Here is a 20,621-nt window from a genome sequence, read left to right on the forward strand (position 1 = left end):
TTAGTCGGCATTGTGCCTTTTCTATTTAATTCCGATGCAATTTCTGTGTTTCATCGTCAATAAGAAGGTCAGAGGGATACAGTAAACCTGAAGTGAAGCATCGGAATCTATAACTAGTGTCACAGGAATGGTTCAAAACATAGTCAATAAGAAGAGTCAGTCTTTTTGTACCTAAGTCGGCATTGTGCCTTTTGTATTTAATTCCGATTCAATTTCTGAGTTTCATCGTCCATAAGAAGGTCAGAGGGATACACTAAACCTGAAGTGAAGCATCAGAATCTATAACTAGTGTCACAGGAATAGTTCAAATCATAGACAGTATGAAGATTCAGTCTTCTTGTACTTAAGTCGGCATTGTGCCTTTTGTATTTAATTCCGGTGCAATTTCTGTGTTTCATCGTCAATAGGAAGGTCAGAGGGATACAGTAAACCTGAAGTGAAGCATCGGAATCTATAACTAGTGTCACAGGAATGGTTCAAAGCATAGTCAGTAAGAAGTGTGAGTCTTCTTGTCTTTAAGTCGGCTTTGTGACTTTTGTATTTAATGCCGATGCTATTTCTGTGTTTCATCGTCAATAAGAGGGTCCAAGGGATACAGTAAACCTGAAGTGAGGCATCGGAATCTATAACTAGTGTCACAGGAATGGTTCAAAACATAGTCAGTAAGAAGAGTCGGTCTTGATGTACTTAAGTCGGCATTGTGCCTTTTGTATTTAATTCCGATGCAATTTCTGTGTTTCATCGTCAATACGAAGGTCCAAGGGATACAGTAAACCTGAAGTGAAGCATCGGAATCTATAAATAGTGTCTCAGGAGTGGTTCAAAACATAGACAGTAAGAAAAGTCAGTCTCTTGTACTTAAGTTGCATTGTGCGTTTTCTATTTAATTCCGATGCACTTTCAGTGTTTCATCGTCAATATGAAGGTCCAAGGGATACAGTAAAACTAAAGTCAAGCATCGGAATCTATAACAAGTGTCGCAGGAATGGTTCAAAACATAGACAGTTAGAAGAGTCAGTCTTCTTGTAGTTAAGTCGGCATTGTGCATTTTCTATTTAATTCCGATGCAATTTCTGTGTTTCATCGTCAATAAGAAGGTCAGAGGGATACAGTAAACCTGAAGTGAAGTATCGGAATCTATAACTAGTGTCACAGGAATGGTTCAAAACATAGTCAGTAAGAAGAGTCAGTGTTCTTGTACTTAAGTCGGCATAGTGCCTTTTGTATTTAATTCCGATGCAATTTCTGTGTTTCATCGTCAATAAGAATGTCAGAGGGATACAGTAAACTTGAAGTGAAGCACCGGAATCTATAACTAGTGTCACAGGATTGGTTCAAATCATAGTCAGTAAGAAGAGTCAGTCTTCTTGTATTTAAGACGGCAATGTGCCTTTCGTATTTCATTCCGATGCAATTTCTGTGATTCATCGTCAATAAGAAGATCAGAGGGATACAGTAAACCTGATGTGAAGCATCGGAATCTATAACTAATGTCACAGGAATGGTTCAAAACATAGACAGTAAGAAGAGTCAGTCTTCTTGTACTTAAGTCGGCATTGTGTCTTTTCTGCAAATAAACAATTTTTTTTTTTTCAGCCTTCAGTTGCAAGGTAATATTTTTTTTTTTTTTTTTTTTCAACTGAAGACTGAAAAAAAAAAAATTGTTTATTTGCTGTACATTTCACAGTTGCTGACACGCTGCAATATGTTAAAGATTTGTAAATGTGTCTTTTCTATTTAAGTCCGATGCAATTTCAGTGTTTCATCGTCAATAAGAAGGTCCAAGGCATACAGTACACCTGAAGTGAAACATCGGAATCTATAACTAGTGTCACAGGAGGGATTCAAACATAGACCGTAAGAAGAGTCAGTCTCTTGTACTTAAGTCGGCATTGTGCCTTTTGTATTTAATTCCGATGCAATTTCTGTGTTCCATCGTCAATAAGAAGGTCCAAGGGATACAGTAAAACTAAAGTCAAGAATCTGAATCTATAACTAGTGTCGCAGGAAAGGTTCAAAACATAGACAGTAAGAAGAGTCAGTCTTCTTGTACTTAAGTCGGCATTGTGCATTTTATATTTAATTCCGATGCAGTTTCTGTGTTTCATCGTCAATAAGAAGGTCCAAGGGATACAGTAAACCTGAAGTCAAGCATCGGATTCTATGTCTAGTGTCATAGGAATGGTTCAAACATTGCCAGTAAGAAGAGTCAGTCTTCTTGTACTTAAGTCGGCATTGTGCCTTTTTTATTTAATTCCCATGCGACTTCTGTGTTTCATCGTCAATAATAAGGTCCAAGGAATACAGTAAACCTGGAGTGTAGCATCGGAATCTATAATTAGTGTCACAGAGAATGGTTCAAACATAGACAGTAAGAAGAGTCGGTCTTCATGTACTTAAGTCGGCATTGTACCTTTTGTATTTAATTCCGATGCAATTTCTGTGTTTCATCGTCAATAAGAAGGTCAGAGGGATACAGTAGACCTGAAGTGAAGCATCGGAATCTATAACTAGTGTCACAGGAATGGTTCAAAGCATACTCAGTAAGAAGAGTCAGTCTTCTTGTAATTAAGTCGGCATTGTGCCTTTCGTATTTCATTCCCATGCAATTTCTGTCTTTCATCGTCAATAAGAAGTTCAGAGGGATACAGTAAACCTGAAGTGAAGCATCGGAATCTATAACTAGTGTCGCAGGAATGGTTCAAAACATAGACAGTAAGAAGAGTCAGTCTTCTTGTACTTAAGTCGACATTGTGCCTTTTGTATTTAATTTCGGTGCAATTTCTGAGTTTCATCGAAAATAAGAAGGTCAGTGTGATACAGTAAACCTGAAGTGAAGCATTGGAATCTATAACTACTGTCACAGGAATGGTTCAGAACGTAGTAAGTAAGAAGAGTCAGTCATCTTGTCCTTAAGACGGCATTGTGCCTATTGTATTTAATACCGATGCAATTTCTGTGTTTCATCGTCAATAAGAAGGTCCAAGGGATATAGCAAGCATTGAGTGAAGCATCGGAAACTATAACTAGTGTCTCAGAAATGGTTCAAAACATAGACAGTAAGAAGAGTCAGTCTTCTTGTACTTAAGTCGGCATTGTGCCTTTTCTATTAAAGTCCGACGCAATTTCTGTGTTTCATCGTTAATAAGAAGGTCCAAGGGATACAGCACACCTGAAGTGAAGCATCGGAATCTATAACTAGTGTCACAGGAGTGTTTCAAACATAGACAGTAAGAAGTGTCAGTTTCTTGTACTTAAGTCCGCATTGTGCCTTTTGTATTTAATTCCGATGCAATTTCTGTGTTTCATCGTCAATAAGAAGGTCCAAGGGATACAGTAAAACTAAAGTCAAGCATCGGAGTCCATAACTAGTGTCGCAGGAATGGTTCAAAACATAGACAGTAAGAAGAGTCCGTCTTCTTGTACTTAAGTCGGCTTTGTGCATTTTCTATTAAATTCCGATGCAATTTCTGTGTTTCATAGTCAATAAGAAGGTCAGAGGGATACAGTAAACCTGAAGTGAAGCATCGGAATCTATAACTAGTGTCACAGGAATGGTTCAAAACATAGTCAGTAGGAAGAGTCAGTATTCTTGTACTTAAGTCGGCATTGTGCCTTTCGTATTTCATTCCGATGCAATTTCTGTGTTTCATCGTAAATAAGAAGGTCAGAGGGATACAGTAAACCAGAAGTGAAGCATCGGAATCTATAACTAGTGTCACAGTACTGTTTCAAAGATAGACAGTAAGAAGAGTCAGTCTCTTGTACTTAAGTCGGCATTGTGCCTGTTGTATTTAATTCCGATGCAATTTCTGTGTTTCATCGTCAATACGAAAGTCCAAGGGATACAGTAAACCTGAAGTGAGGCATCGGAATCTATAACTAGTGTCACAGGAGTGGTTCAAGCATAGACAGTAAGAAAAGTCAGTCTCTTGTACTTAAGTCTGCATTTTGCCTTTTGTATTTAATTCCGATGCAATTTCTGTGTTTCATCTTCAATAAGAAGGTCCAAGGAATACAGTAAACCTGGAGTGTAGCATCGGAATCTATAACTGGTTTCACAGAGAATGGTTGAAAACATAGACGGTAAGAAGAGTCGGTCTTCATGTACTTAAGTCGGCATTGTGCGTTTTGTATTTAATTCCGATGCAATTTCTATGTTTCATTGTCAATAAGAAGGTCAGAGGGATACAGTAAACCTGAAGGGTGGCATCGGAATCTATAAATAGTGTCACAGGAATGGTTCAATGCATATTCAGTAAGAAGAGTCAGTCTTCTTGTACTTAAGTCGGCATTGTGCCTTTCGTATTTCATTCCGATGCAATTTCTGTGTTTCAATGTCAATCAGAATGTCAGCGGGATACAGTAAACCTGAAGGGAAGCATCATAATCTATAACTAGTGTCACAGGAATGGTTCAAACATAGACAGTAAGAAGAGTCAGTGTTCTTGTACTTAAGTCGGCATTGTACTTTTGTATTAAATTCCGATGCAATTTCTGTGTTTCATCGTCAATAAGAAGGTCCAAGGGATACAATAAACCTGGAGTGACGTACCGGAACCTATAACTAGTGTCACAGGAATGGTTCAAAACATAGACAGTAAGAAGAGTCAGTCTTCTTGTACTTAAGTCGGCATTGTGCCTTTTCTATTTAAGTCCGATGCAATTTCTGTGTTTCATCGCCAATAAGAAGGTCCAAGGGATACAGCACACCTGAAGTGAAGCATCGGAATCTATAACTAGTGTCACAGGAGTGTTTCAAACATAGACAGTAAGAAGAGTCAGGCTCTTGTACTTAAGTCGGCATTGTGCCTTTTGTATTTAATTCCGATGCAATTTCTGTGTTTCATCGTCAATAAGAAGGTCCAAGGAATACAGTAAACCTGGAGTGTAGCATCGGAATCTATAACTAGTGTCACAGAGAATGGTTCAAAACATAGATAGCAAGAAGAGTCAGTCTACTTGTACTTAAGTCGGCATTGTGACTTTTGTATTTAAGTCCGATGCTATATCTGTGTTTCATCGTCAATAAGAAGGTCCAAGGGATATAGTAAACCTGGAGTGTAGGATCGAAATCCATAACTAGTGTCACAGGAATGGTTAAAACATAGACAGTACTTAAGTCGGCATTGTGCCTTTTGTATTTAATTCCGATGCAATTTCTGTGTTTTATCGTCAGTACGAAGGTCCAAGGGATACAGTAAACCTGAAGTCAAGCATCGGAGTCTATAACTAGTGTCGCAGGAATGGTTCAAAACATAGACAGTAAGAAGAGTCAGTCTTCTTGTACTTAAGTCGGCATTGTTCAATTTCTATTTAATTCTGATGCAATTTCTGTGTTTCATCGTCAATAAGAAGGTCAGAGGGATACATTAAACCTGAAGCGAAGCATCGGAATCTATAACTAATGTCACAGGATTGGTTCATAACATAGTCAGTAAGAAGAACTAGTCTTCTTGTACTTAAGTCGGCCTTCTGCCTTTTGTATTTAATTCCGATGCAAATTCTGTGTTTCTTCGTCAATAAGAATGTCAGAGGGATACAGTAAACCAGAAGTGGATCATCGGAATCTATAACTGGTGTCACAGAGAATGGTTCAAAACATAGACAGTAAGAAGAGTCGGTCTTCATGTACTTAAGTCGGCATTGTGCCTTTTGTATTTAATTCCGATGCAATTTCTGTGTTTCATCGTCAATAAGAAGGTCAGAGGGATACAGTAAACCTGAAGTGTAGCATCGGAATCTATAACTAGTGTCATAGGAATGGTTCAATGCATAGTCAGTAAGAAGAGTGAGTCTTCTTGTACTTAAGTCCTCATTGTGCCTTACGTATTTCATTCCGATGCAATTTCTGTGTTTCATCGTCAATAAGAAGGTCAGCGGGATACAGTAAACCTGAAGGGAAGCATCGGAATCTATAACTAGTGTCACAGGAATATTTCAAACATAGACAGTAAGAAGAGTTAGTCTTCTTGGACTTAAGTCGGCATTGTACATTTTGTATTAAATTCCGATGCCATTTCTGTGTTTCATCGTCAATAAGAAGGTCCAAGGGATACAGTAAACCTGAAGTGAAGCATCGGAATCTATAACTAGTGTCACGGGAGTGGTTAAAAGATAGACAGTAAGAAGTGTCAGTTTCTTGTACTTAAGTCCGCATTGTGCCTTTTGTATTTAATTCCGATGCAATTTCTGTGTTTCATCGTCAATAAGTAGGTCCAAGGGATACAGTAAAACTAAAGTCAAGCATCGGAGTCTATAACTAGTGTCGCAGGAATGGTTCAAAACATAGACAGTAAGAAGAGTCCGTCTTCTTGTACTTAAGTCGGCTTTGTGCATTTTCTATTACATTCCGATGCAATTTCTGTGTTTCATAGTCAATAAGAAGGTCAGAGGGATACAGTAAACCAGAAGTGAAGCATCGGAATCTATAACTAGTGTCACAGGAATGGTTCAAAACATAGTCAGTAGGAACAGTCAGTATTCTTGTACTTAAGTCGGCGTTGTGCCTTTCGTATTTCATTCCGATGCAATTTCTGTGTTTCATCGTAAATAAGAAGGTCAGAAAGATACAGTAAACCGGAAGTGAAGCATCGGAACCTATAACTAGTGTCACAGTACTGTTTCAAACATAGACAGTAAGAAGAGTCAGTCTCTTGTACTTAAGTCGGCATTGTACCTGTTGTATTTAATTCCGATGCAATTTCTGTGTTTCATCGTCAATACGAAAGTCCAAGGGATACAGTAAACCTGAAGTGAGGCATCGGAATCTATAACTAGTATCACAGGAGTGGTTCAAGCATAGACAGTAAGAAAAGTCAGTCTCTTGTACTTAAGTCTGCATTGTGCCTTTTGTATTTAATTCCGATGCAATTTCTGTGTTTCATCATCAATAAGAAGGTCCAAGGAATACAGTAAACCTGGAGTGTAGCATCGGAATCTATAACTGGTTTCACAGAGAATGGTTGAAAACATAGACAGTAAGAAGAGTCGGTCTTCATGTACTTAAGTCGGCATTGTGCCTTTTGTATTTAATTCCGATGCAATTTCTATGTTTCATCGTCAATAAGAAGGTCAGAGGGATACAGTAAACCTGAAGGGTAGCATCGGAATCTATAAATAGTGTCACAGGAATGGTTCAATGCATAATCAGTAAGAAGAGTCAGTCTTCTTGTACTTATGTCGGCATTGTGCCTTTCGTATTTCATTCCGATGCAATTTCTGTGTTTCAATGTCAATCAGAATGTCAGCGGGATACAGTAAACCTGAAGGGAAGCATCATAATCTATAACTAGTGTCACAGGAATGGTTCAAACATAGACAGTAAGAAGAGTCAGTGTTCTTGTACATAAATCGGCATTGTACTTTTGTATTAAATTCCGATGCAATTTCTGTGTTTCTTCGTCAATAAGAAGGTCCAAGGCATACAATAAACCTGGAGTGAAGTACCGGAACCTATAACTAGTGTCACAGGAATGGTTCAAAACATAGACAGTAAGAAGAGTCAGTCTTCTTGTACTTAAGTCGGCATTGTGCCTTTTCTATTTAAGTCCGATGCAATTTCTGTGTTTCATCGCCAATAAGAAGGTCCAAGGGATACAGCACACCTGAAGTGGAGCATCAGAATCTATAACTAGAGTCACAGGAGTGTTTCAAACATAGACAGTAAGAAGAGTCAGTCTCTTGTACTTAAGTCGGCATTGTGCCTTTTGTATTTAATTCCGATGCAATTTCTGTGTTTCATCGTCAATAAGAAGGTCCAAGGAATACAGTAAACCTGGAGTGTAGCATCGGAAATTATAACAAGTTTCACAGAGAATGGTTCAAAACATAGACAGCAAGATGATTTGGTCATCATGTACTTAAGTCGGCATTGTGCCTTTTGTATTTAATTCCGATGCAATTTCTGTGTTTATCGTCAATAAGAAGGTCCAAGGGATACAGTGAACCTGAAGTCAAGCATCGGAGTCTATAACTAGTGTCGCAGGAATGGTTCAAAACATAGACAGTAAGAAGAGTCAGTCTTCTTGTACTTAAGTCGGCATTGTGCATTTTCTATTTAATTCTGATGCAATTTCTGTGTTTCATCGTCAATAAGAAGGTCAGAGGGATACAGTAAACCTGAAGCGAAGCATCGGAATCTATAACTAGTGTCACAGGAATGGTTCAAAACATAGTCAGTAAGAGGAGCTAGTCTTCTTGTACTTAAGTCGGCCTGGTGCCTTTTGTATTTAATTCCGATGCAAATTCTGTGTTTCTTCGTCAATAAGAATGTCAGAGGGATACAGTAAACCAGAAGTGGATCATCGGAATCTATAACTGGTGTCACAGAGAATGGTTCAAAACATAGACAGTAAGAAGAGTCAGACTTCATGTACTTAAGTCGGCATTGTGCCTTTTATATTTAATTCCGATGCAATTTCTGTGTTTCATCGTCAATAAGAAGGTCAGAGGGATACAGTAAACCTGAAGTGTAGCATCGGAATCTATAACTAGTGTCATAGGAATGGTTCAATGCATAGTCAGTAAGAACAGTGAGTCTTCTTGTACTTAAGTCCTCATTGTGCCTTTCGTATTTCATTCCGATGCAATTTCTGTGTTTCATCGTCAATAAGAAGGTCAGCGGGATACAGTAAACCTGTAGGGAAGCATCGGAATCTATAACTAGTGTCACAGGAATGGTTCAAAACATAGACAGTAAGAAGAGTCAGTCTTCTTGTACTTAAATCGGTATTGTGCCTTTTCTATTTAAGTCCGATCAATTTCTGTGTTTCATCGTCAATAGGAAGGTCCAAGGGATACAGCACACCTGAAGTGAAGCATCGGAATCTATAACTAGTGTCACAGGAGTGTTTCAAACATAGACAGTAAGAAGAGTCAGTCTCTTGTACTTAAGTCGGCATTGTGCCTTTTGGATTTAATTGCGATGCTATTTCTGTGTTTCATCGTCAATAAGAAGGTCCAAGGGATATAGTAAACCTGTAGTGTGGGATCGGAATCTATAACTAGTGTCACAGGAATGGTTAAAACATAGACAGTACTTAAGTCGGCATTGTGTCTTTTGTATTTAATTCCGATGCAATTTCTGTGTTTCATCGACAATAAGAAGGTCCAAGGGATACAGTAAACCTGAAGTGAAGCATCGGAATCTATAACTAGTGTCACAGGAATGGTTCAAAACATAGACAGTAAGAAGAGTCAGTCTTCTTGTACTTACGTCGGCATTGTGCCTATTCTATTTATTTCCGATGCAATTTCTGTGTTTCATCGTCAATAAGAAGGTCAGAGGGATACAGTAAACCTGGAGTGAAGCATCGGAATCTATAACTAATGTCACAGGAATGGTTCAAAACATAGTCAGTAGGAAGAGACAGTATTCTTGTACTTAAGTCGGCATTGTGCCTTTCGTATTTCATTCCGATGCAAGTTCTGTGTTTCATCGTAAATAAGAAGGTCAGAGGGATACAGTAAACCGGAAGTGAAGCATCGGAATCTGTAACTAGTGTCACAGTACTGTTTCAAACATAGACAGTAAGAAGAGTCAGTCTCTTGTACTTAAGTCGGCATTGTGCCTGTTGTATTTAAATCCGAAGCAATTTCACTGTTTCATCGTCAATACGAAAGTCCAAGGGATACAGTAAACCGGAAGTGAGGCATCGGAATCTATAACTAGTGTCACAGGAGTGGTTCAAGCATAGACAGTAAGAAAAGTCAGTCTCGTGTACTTAAGTCGGCATTGTGCCTTTTGTATTTAATTCCAATGCAATTTCTGTGTTTCATCGTCAATAAGAAGGTCCAAGGAATACAGTAAACCTGGAGTGTAGCATCGGAATCTATAACTGGTTTCACAGAGAATGGTTGAAAAAATAGCCAGTAAGAAGAGTCGGTCTTCATGTACTTAAGTCGTCATTGTGCCTTTTGTATTTAATTCCGATGCAATTTCTATGTTTCATCGTCAATAAGAAGGTCAGATGGATACAGTAAACCTGAAGGGTAGCATCGGAATCTATAAATAGTGTCACAGAAATGGTTCAATGCATAGTCAGTAAGAAGAGTCAGTCTTCTTGTACTTAAGTCGGCATTGTGCCTTTCGTATTTCATTCCGATGCAATTTCTGTGTTTCAATGTCAATCAGAATGTCAGCGGGATACAGTAAACCTGAAGGGATGCATCATAATCTATAACTAGTGTCACAGGAATGGTTCAAACATAGACAGTAAGAAGAGTCAGTGATCTTGTACTTAAGTCGGCATTGTACTTTTGTATTAAATTCCGATGCAATTTCTGTGTTTCATCGTCAATAAGAAGGTCCAAGGGATACAATAAACATGGAGTGAATCATCGGAACCTATAACTAGTGTCACAGGAATGGTTCAAAACATAGACAGTAGGAAGAGTCAGTCTTCTTGTACTTAAGTCGGCATTGTGCCTTTTCTATTTAAGTCCGATGCAATTTCTGTGTTTCATCGTCAATAAGAAGGTCAATGGGATACAGCGCACCTGAAGTGAAGCATCGGAATCCATAACTAGTGTCACAGGAGTGTTTCAAACATAGACAGTAAGAAGAGTCAGTCTCTTGTACTTAAGTCGGCATTGTGCCTTTTGTATTTAATTCCGATGCAATTTCTGTGTTTCATCGTCAATAAGAAGGTCCAAGTAATACAGTAAACCTGAAGTGAAGCATCGGAATCTATAACTAGGGTCACAGGAATGGTTCAAAACAGAGACAGTAAGAAGAGTCAGTCTTCTTGTACTTAAGTCGGCATTGTGCCTTTTGTATTTAATTCCGATGCAATTTCTGTGTTTCATCGTCAATAAGGTCAGAGGGATCGAGTAAACCTGAAGTGAAGCATCGGAATCTATAACTAGTGTCACAGGAATGGTTCAAAACATAGTCAGTAAGAAGAGTCAGTCTGCTTGTACTTATGTCGGCATTGTGACTTTTGTATTTAAGTCCGATGCTATAACTGTGTTTCATCGTCAATAAGAAGGTCCAAGGGATATAGTAAACCTGGAATGTAGGATCGGAATCTATAACTAGTGTCACAGGAATGGTTAAAACATAGACAGTACTTAAGTCGGCATTGTGCCTTTTGTATTTAATTCCGATGCAATATCTGTGTTTCATCGTCAATAAGAAGGTCCAAGGGATACAGTAAACTTGAAGTCAAGCATTGGAGTCTATAACTAGTGTCGCAGGAATGGTTGAAAACATAGACAGTAAGAAGAGTTAGTCTTCTTGTACTTAAGTCGGCATTGTGCATTTTCTATTTAATTCTGATGCAATTTCTGTGTTTCATCGTCAATAAGAAGGTCAGAGGGATACAGTAAACCTGAAGTGAAGCATCGGAATCTATAACTAGTGTCACAGGAATGGTTCAAAACATAGTCAGTAAGAAGAGTCAGTCTACTTGTACTTAAGTCGGCCTTGTGCCTTTTGTATTTAATTCCGATGTAAATTCTGTGTTTCTTCGTCAATAAGAATGTCAGAGGGATACAGTAAACCAGAAGTGGATCATCGGAATCTATAACTGGTGTCACAGAGAATGGTTCAAAACATAGACAGTAAGAAGAGTCGGTCTTCATGTACTTAAGTCGGCATTGTACCTTTTGTATTTAATTCCGATGCAATTTCTGTGTTTCATCGTCAATAAGAAGGTCCATGGGATACAGCGCACCTGAAGTGAAGCATCGGAATCAATAACTAGTGTCACAGGAGTGTTTCAAACATAGACAGTAAGAAGAGTCAGTCTCTTTTACTTAAGTCGGCATTGTGCCTTTTGTATTTAATTCCGATGCAATTTCTGTGTTTCATCGTCAATAAGAAGGTCAAAGTAATACAGTAAACCTGAAGTGAAGCATCGGAATCTATAACTAGGGTCACAGGAATGGTTCAAAACAGAGACAGTAAGAAGAGTCAGTCTCCTTGTACTTAAGTCGGCATTGTGACTTTTGTATTTAAGTCCGATGCTATAACTGTGTTTCATCGTCAATAAGAAGGTCCAAGGGATATAGTAAACCTGGAGTGTAGGATCGGAATCTATAACTAGTGTCACAGGAATGGTTAAAACATAGACAGTACTTAAGTCGGCATTGTGCCTTTCGTATCTCATTCCGATGTAATTTCTGTGTTTCATCGTCAATAAGAAGGTCAGCTGGATACAGTAAACCTGAAGGGAAGCATCGGAATCTATAACTAGTGTCACAGGAATGGTTCAAACATAGACAGTAAGTAGAGTTAGTCTTCTTGTACTTAAGTCGGCATTGTACCTTTTGTATTATATTCCGATGCCATTTCTGTGTTTCATCGACAATAAGAAGGTCCAAGGGATACAGTAAACCTGAAGTGAAGCATCGGAATCTATAACTAGGGTCACAGGAATGGTTCAAAAAAGAGACAGTAAGAAGAGTCAGTCTTCTTGTACTTAAGTCGGCATTGTGCCTTTTCTATTTAAGTCCGATCAATTTCTGTGTTTCATCGTCAATAAGATGGTCCAAGGGATACAGCACACCTGAAGTTAAGCATCGGAATCTATAACTAGTGTCACAGGAGTGTTTCAAACATAGACAGTAAGAAGAGTCAGTCTCTTGTATTTAAGTCGGCATTGAGCCTTTCGTATTTCATTCCGATGCAATTTCTGTGTTTCATGGTCAATAAGAAGGTCCAAGGGATACAGTAAACCTGAAGTGAAGCATCGGAATCTATAACTAGGGTCGCAGGAATGGTTCAAAACAGAGACAGTAAGAAGAGTCAGTCTTATTGTACTTAAGTCGGCATTGAGCCTTTCGTATTTCATTCCGATCCATTTTCTGTGTTTCATCGTCAATAAGAAGGTCAGCGGGATACAGTAAACCTGAAGGGAAGCATCGGAATCTATAATTAGTGTCACAGGACTGCTTCAAACATAGACAGTAAGATGAGTCAGTCTCTTGTACTTAAGTCGGCATTGTGCCTTTTGTATTTAATTCCGATGCAATTTCTGTGTTTCATCGTCAATAAGAAGGGTCAAGGGATACAGTAAACCTGAAGTGAGGCATCGGAATCTATAACTAGTGTCACAGGAGTGGTTCAAGCATAGACAGTAAGAAAAGTCAGTCTCTTGTACTTAAATCGGCATTGTGCCTTTTGTATTTAATTCCGATGCAATTTCTGTGTTTAATCGTCAATAAGAAGGTCCAAGGAATACAGTAAACCTGGAGTGTAGCATCGGAATCTATAACTGGTATCCCAGAGAATGGTTCAAAACATAGACAGTAAGAAGAGTCGGTCTTCATGTACTTAAGTCGGCATTGTGCCTTTTGTATTTAATTCCGATGCAATTTCTGTGTTTCATCGTCAATAAGAAGGTCAGAGGGATACAATAAACCTGGAGTGAAGCATCGGAATCTATAACTAGTGTCACAGGAATGGTTCATAACATAGACAGTAAGAAGAGTCAGTCTTCTTGTACTTAAGTCGGCATTGTGCCTATTCTATTTATTTCCGATGCAATATCTGTGTTTCATCGTGAACAAGAAGGTCCAAGGGATACAGTACCACTGAAGTGAAGCATCGGAATCTATAACTAGTGTCACAGGAGTGGTTAAAAGCTAGACAGTAAGAAGAGTCAGTTTCTTGTACTTAAGTCCGCATTGTGCCTTTTGTATTTAATTCCTATGCAATTTCTGTGTTTCATCGTCAATAAGAAGGTCCAAGGGATACAGTAAAACTAAAGTCAAGCATCGGAGTCTATAACTAGTGTCGCAGGAATGGTTCAAAACATAGACAGTAAGAAGAGTCCGTCTTCTTGTGCTTAGGTCGGCTTTGTGCATTTTCTATTTAATTCCGATGCAATTTCTGTGTTTCATCGTCAATAAGAAGGTCAGAGGGATACAGTAAACCTGAATTGAAGCATCGGAATCTATAACTAGTGTCACAGGAATGGTTCAAAACATAGTCGGTAAGAAGAGTCAGTATTCTTGTACTTAAGTCGGGATTGTGCCTTTCGTATTTCATTCCGATGCAAGTTCTGTGTTTCATCGTAAATAAGAAGGTCAGAGGGATACAGTAAACCGGAAGTGAAGCATCGTAATCTATAACTAGTGTCACAGTACTCTTTCAAACATAGACAGAAAGAAGAGTCAGTCTCTTGTACTTAAGTCGGCATTGTGCCTGTTGTATTTAATTCCGATGCAATTTCTGTGTTTCATCGTCAATACGAAAGTCCAAGGGATACAGTAAACCTGAAGTGAGGCATCGGAATCTATAACTAGTGTCACAGGAGTGGTTCAAGCATAGACAGTAAGAAAAATCAGTCTCTTGTACTTAAGTCGGCATTGTGCCTTTTGTATTTAATTCCAATGCAATTTCTGTGTTTCGTCGTCAATAAGAAGGTCCAAGGAATACAGTAAACCTGGAGTGTAGCATCGGAATCTATAACTGGTTTCACAGAGAACGGTTGAAAACATAGACAGTAAGAAGAGTCGGACTTCATGTACTTAAGTCGGCATTGTGCATTTTGTATTTAATTCCGATGCAATTTCTATGTTTCATCGTCAATAAGAAGGTCCGAGGGATACAGTAAACCTGAAGGGTAGCATCGGAATCTATAAATAGTGTCACAGGAATGGTTCAATGCATAGTCAGTAAGAAGACTCAGTTTTCTTGTACTTAAGTCGGCATTGTGCCTTTCGTATTTCATTCCGATGCAATTTCTGTGTTTCAATGTCAATCAGAATGTCAGCGGGATACAGTAAACCTGAAGGGAAGCATCATAATCTATAACTAGTGTCACAGGAATGGTTCAAACATAGACAGTAAGAAGAGTCAGTGTTCTTGTACTTAAGTCGGCATTGTACTTTTGTATTAAATTCCGATGCAATTTCTGTGTTTCATCGTCAATAAGAAGGTCCAAGGGATACAATAAACCTGGAGTGAAGCATCGGAACCTATAACTAGTGTCACAGGAACGGTTTAAAACATAGACAGTAAGAAGAGTCAGTCTTCTTGTACTTAAGTCGGCATTGTGCCTTTTCTATTTAAGTCCGATGCAATTTCTGTGTTTCATCGTCAATAAGAAGGTCCATGGGATACAGCACACATGAAGTGAAGCATCGGACTCTATAACTAGTGTCACAGGAGTGTTTCAAACATAGACAGTAAGAAGAGTCAGTCTCTTGTACTTAAGTCGGCATTGTGTCTTTTGTATTTAATTCCGATGCAATTTCTGTGTTGCATTGTCAATAAGAAGGTCAGAGGGATACAGTAAACCTGAAGTGAAGCATCGGAATGTATAACTAGTGTCACAGGAATGGTTCAAAACATAGTCAGTAAGAAGAGTCAGTCTGCTTGTACTTAAGTCGGCATTGTGACTTTTGTATTTAAGTCCGATGCTATAACTGTGTTTCATCGTCAATAAGAAGATCAGAGGGATACAGTAAACCTGAAGTGTAGCATCGGAATCTATAACTAGTGTCATAGGAATGGTTCAATGCATAGTCAGTAAGAAGAGTGAGTCTTCTTGTACTTAAGTCGGCATTGTGCCTTTCGTATTTCATTCCGATGTAATTTCTGTGTTTCATCGTCAATAAGAAGGTCAGCGGGATACAGTAAACCTGAAGCGAAGCATCGGAATCTATAACTAGTGTCACAGGAATGGTTCAAACATAGACAGTAAGAAGAGTTAGTCTTCTTGTACGTAAGTCGGCATTGTACCTTTTGTATTATATTCCGATGCCATTTCTGAGTTTCATCGTCAATAAGAAGTTCCAAGGGATACAGTAAACCTGAAGTGAAGCATCGGAATCTATAACTAGGGTCACAGGAATGGTTCATAACAGAGACAGTAAGAAGAGTCAGGCTTCTTGTACTTAAGTCGGCATTGTGCCTTTTCTATTTAAGTCCGATCAATTTCTGTGTTTCATCGTCAATAAGAAGGTCCAAGGGATACAGCACACCTGAAGTTAAGCATCGGAATCTATAACTAGTGTCACAGGAGTGTTTCAAACATAGACAGTAAGAAGAGTCAGTCTCTTGTACTTAAGTCGGCATTGTGCCTCTTGTATTTAATTCCGATGCAATTTCTGTGTTTCATCGTCAATAAGAAGGACCAAGGAATACAGTAAACCTGGAGTGTACATCGGAATCTATAACTAGTGTCACAGAGAATGCTTCAAAACATAGACAGTAAGAAGAGTCGGTCTTCATGTACTTAAGTCGGCATTGTGCCTTTTGTATTTAATTCCGATGCAATTTCTGTGTTTCATCGTCAATAAGAAGGTCAGAGGGATACAGTAAACCTGAAGTGTAGCATCGGAATCTATAACTAGTGTCATAGGAATGGTTCAATGCATAGTCAGTAAGAAGAGTCAGTCTTCTTGTACTTAAGTCGGCATTGAGCCTTTCGTATCTCATTCCGATGCAATTTCTGTGTTTCATCGTCAATAAGAAGGTCAGCGGGATACAGTAAACCTGAAGGGAAGCATCGGAATCTATAACTAGTGTCACAGGACTGTTTCAAACATAGACAGTAAGAAGAGTCAGTCTCTTGTACTTAAGTCGGCATTGTGCCTTTTGTATTTAATTCCGATGCAATTTCTGTGTTTCATCGTCAATAAGAAGGGTCAAGGGATACTGTAAACCTGAAGTGAGGCATCGGAATCTATAACTAGTGTCACAGGAGTGGTTCAAGCATAGACAGTAAGAAAAGTCAGTCTCTTGTACCTAAATCGGCATTGTGCCTTTTGTATTTAATTCCGATGCAATTTCTGTGTTTCATCGTCAATAACAAGGTCCAAGGAATACAGTAAACCTGGAGTGTAGCATCGGAATCTATAACTGGTTTCACAGAGAATGGTTCAAAACATAGACAGTAAGAAGAGTCGGTCTTCATGTACTTAAGTCGGCATTGTGCCTTTTGTATTTAATTCCGATGCAATTTCTGTGTTTCATCGTCAATAAGAAGGTCAGAGGGATACAATAAACCTGGAGTGAAGCATCGGAATCTATAACTAGTGTCACAGGAGTGGTTCAAACATAGACAGTAAGAAAAGTCAGTCTCTTGTACTTAAGTCGGCATTGTGCCTTTTGTATTTAATTCCGATGCAATTTCTGTGTTTCATCGTCAATAAGAAGGTCAGAGGGATACAGTAAACCTGAAGTGTAGCATCGGAACCTATAACTAGTGTCATAGGAATGGTTCAATGCATAGTCAGTAAGAAAAGTGAGTCTTCTTGTACTTAAGTCGGCATTGTGCCTTTCGTATTTCATTCCGATGCAATTTTTGTGTTTCATCGTCAATAAGAAGGTCAGCGGGATACAGTAAACCTGAAAGGAAGCAACGGAATCTATAACTGGTTTCACAGGAATGGTTCAAAACATAGACTGTAAGAAGAGTCAGTCTTCTTGTACGTAAGTCGGCATTGTGCCTTTTCTATTTAAGTCCGATGCAATTTCTGTGTTTCATCTCAATAAGAAGGTCCAAGGGATACAGCACACCTGAAGTGAAGCATCGGAATCTATAACTAGTGTCACAGGAGTGGTTCAAACATAGACAGTAAGAAGAGTCGGTCTTCATGTACTTAAGTCGGCATTGTGCCTTTTGTATTTAATTCCGATGCAATTTCTGTGTTTCATCGTCAATAAGAAGGTCAGAGGGATACAATAAACCTGGAGTGAAGCATCGGAATCTATAACTAGTGTCACAGGAGTGGTTCAAACATAGACAGTAAGAAAAGTCAGTCTCTTGTACTTAAGTCGTCATTGTGCCTTTTGAATTTAATTCCGATGCTATTTCTGTGTTTCATCGTCAATAAGAAGGTCCAAGGAATACGGTAAACCTGGAGTGTAGCATCGGAATCTGTAACTAGTGTCACAGAGAATGCTTCAAAACATAGACAGTAAGAAGAGTCGGTCTTCATGTACTTAAGTCGGCATTGTGCCTTTTGTATTTAATTCCGATGCAATGTCTGTGTTTCATCGTCAATAAGAAGGTCCAAGGAATACAGTAAACCTGGAGTGTAGCATCGGAATCTATAACTGGTGTCACAGAGAATACTCCAAAACATAGACAGTAAGAGGAGTCGGTCTTCATGTACTTAAGTCGGCATTGTGCCTTTTGTATTTAATTCCGATGCAATTTTGGTGTTTCATCGTCAATAAGAAGGTCAGAGGGATACAGCACACCTAAAGTGTATCATCGGAATCTATAACTAGTGTCACAGGAATGGTTAAAACATAGACAGTACTTAAGTCGGCATTGTGCCTTTTGTATTTAATTCCAATGCAATTTCTGTGTTTCATCGTCAGTAAGAAGGTCCAAGGGATACAGTAAACCTGAAGTCAAGCATTGGAGTCTATAACTAGTGTCGCAGGAATGGTTGAAAACATAGGCAGTAAGCAGAGTCAGTCTTCTTGTACTTAAGTCGGCATTGTGCATTTTCTATTAAATTCTGATGCAATTTCTGTGTTTCATCGTCAATAAGTAGGTCAGAGGGATACAGTAAACCTGAAGTGAAGCATCGGAATCTATAACTAGTGTCACAGGAATGGTTCAAAACATAGTCAGTAAGAAGAGTCAGTCTTCTTGTACTTAAGTCGGCCTTGTGCCTTTTGTATTTAATTCCGATGCAAATTCTGTGTTTCTTCGTCAATAAGAATGTCAGAGGGATACAGTAAACCAGAAGTGGATCATCGGAATCTATAACTGGTGTCACAGAGAATGGTTCAAAACATAGACAGTAAGAAGAGTCGGTCTTCATGTACTTAAGTCGGCATTGTGCCTTTTGTATTAAATTCCGATGCCATTTCTGTGTTTCATCGTCAATAAGAAGGTCCAAGGGATACAGTAAACCGGAAGTGAAGCATCGGAATCTATAACTAGTGTCACAGGAATGGTTCAAAACAGACACAGTAAGAAGAGTCAGTCTTCTTGTACTTAAGTCGGCATCGAGCCTTTCGTATTTCATTCCGATGCAATTTCTGTGTTTCATCGTCAATAAGAAGGTCAGCGGGATACAGTAAACCTGAAGGGAAGCATCGGAATCTATAACTAGTGTCACAGGACTGTTTCAAACATAGACAGTAAGAAGAGTCAGTCTCTTGTACTTAAGGCGGCATTGTGCCTTTTGTATTTAATTCCGATGCAAGTTCTGTGTTTCATCGTCAATAAGAAGGTCCAAGGGATACAGTAAACCTGAAGTGAGGCATCGGAATCTATAACTAGTGTCACAGGAGTGGTTCAAGAATAGACAGTAAGAAAAGTCAGTCTCTTGTACTTAAATCGGCATTGTGCCTTTTGTATTTAATTCCGATGCAATTTCTGTGTTTCATCGTCAATACGAAGGTCCAAGGAATACAGTAAACCTGGAGTGTTGCATCGGAATCTATAACTGGTTTTACAGAGAATGGTTCAAAACATAGACAGTAAGAAGAGTCGGTCTTCATGTACTGAAGTCGGCATTGTGCGTTTTGTATTTAATTCCGATGCAATTTCTGTGATTCATCGTCAATAAGAAGGTCAGAGGGATACAATAAAGCTGGAGTAAAGCATCGGAATCTGTAATTAGTGTCACAGGAATGGTTCAAAACATAGACACTAAGAAGAGTCAGTCTTCTTGTACTTAAGTCGGCATTGTTCCATTTGTATTTAATTCCGATGCAATTTCTGTGTTTCATCGTCAATAAGAGGGTCCAAGGGATACAGCACACCTGAAGTGAAGCATCGGAATCTATAACTAGTGTCACAGGAGTGTTTCAAACATAGACAGTAAAAAGAGTCAGTCTTTTGTACTTAAGTCGGCATTGTGCCTTTTGTATTTAATTCCGATGCAATTTCTGTGTTTCATCGTCAATAAGAAGGTCCAAGGAATACAGTAAACCTGGAGTGTAGCATCGGAAACTATAACTAGTGTCACAGAGAATGGTTCAAAACATAGACAGTAAGAAGAGTCGGTCTTCATGAACTTAAGTCGGCATTGTGCATTTTGTATTTAATTCCGATGCAATTACTGTGTTTCATCGTCTACAAGAAGGTCAGAGGGTTACAGTAAACCTGAAGTGAAGCATCGGAATCTATAACTAGTGTCACAGGAATGGTTCAAAACATAGTCAGTAAGAAGAGTCAGTCTTCTTGTACTTAAGTCGGCATTGTGACTTTTGTATTTAATTCCGATGCTATACCTGTGTTTCATCGTCAATAAGCAAGTCCAAGGGATATAGTAAACCTGGAGTGTAGGATCGGAAACTATAACTAGTGTCACAGGAATGGTTAAAACATAGACAGTACTTAAGTCGGCATTGTGCCTTTTGTATTTAATTCCGATGCAATTTCTGTGTTTCATCGTCAATAAGAAGGTCAAAGGGATACAGTAAACCTGAAGTCAAGCATCGGAGTCTATAACAAGTGTTGCAGGAATGGTTCAAAACATAGACAGTAAGAAGAGTCAGTCTTCTTGTACTTAAGTCGGCATTGTGCATTTTCTATTTAATTCGGATGCAATTTCTGTGTTTCATCGTCAATAAGAAGGTCAGATGGATACAGTAAACCTGAAGTGAAGCATCGGAATCTATAACTAGTGTCACAGGAGTGATTCAAAACATGGTCAGTAAGAAGAGTCAGTTTTCTTCTACTTAGGTCGGCCTT

The sequence above is a fragment of the Schistocerca serialis genome, chromosome 9 (assembly GCF_023864345.2).
Source record: "Schistocerca serialis cubense isolate TAMUIC-IGC-003099 chromosome 9, iqSchSeri2.2, whole genome shotgun sequence".
NCBI lineage: Eukaryota > Metazoa > Arthropoda > Insecta > Orthoptera > Acrididae > Schistocerca > Schistocerca serialis.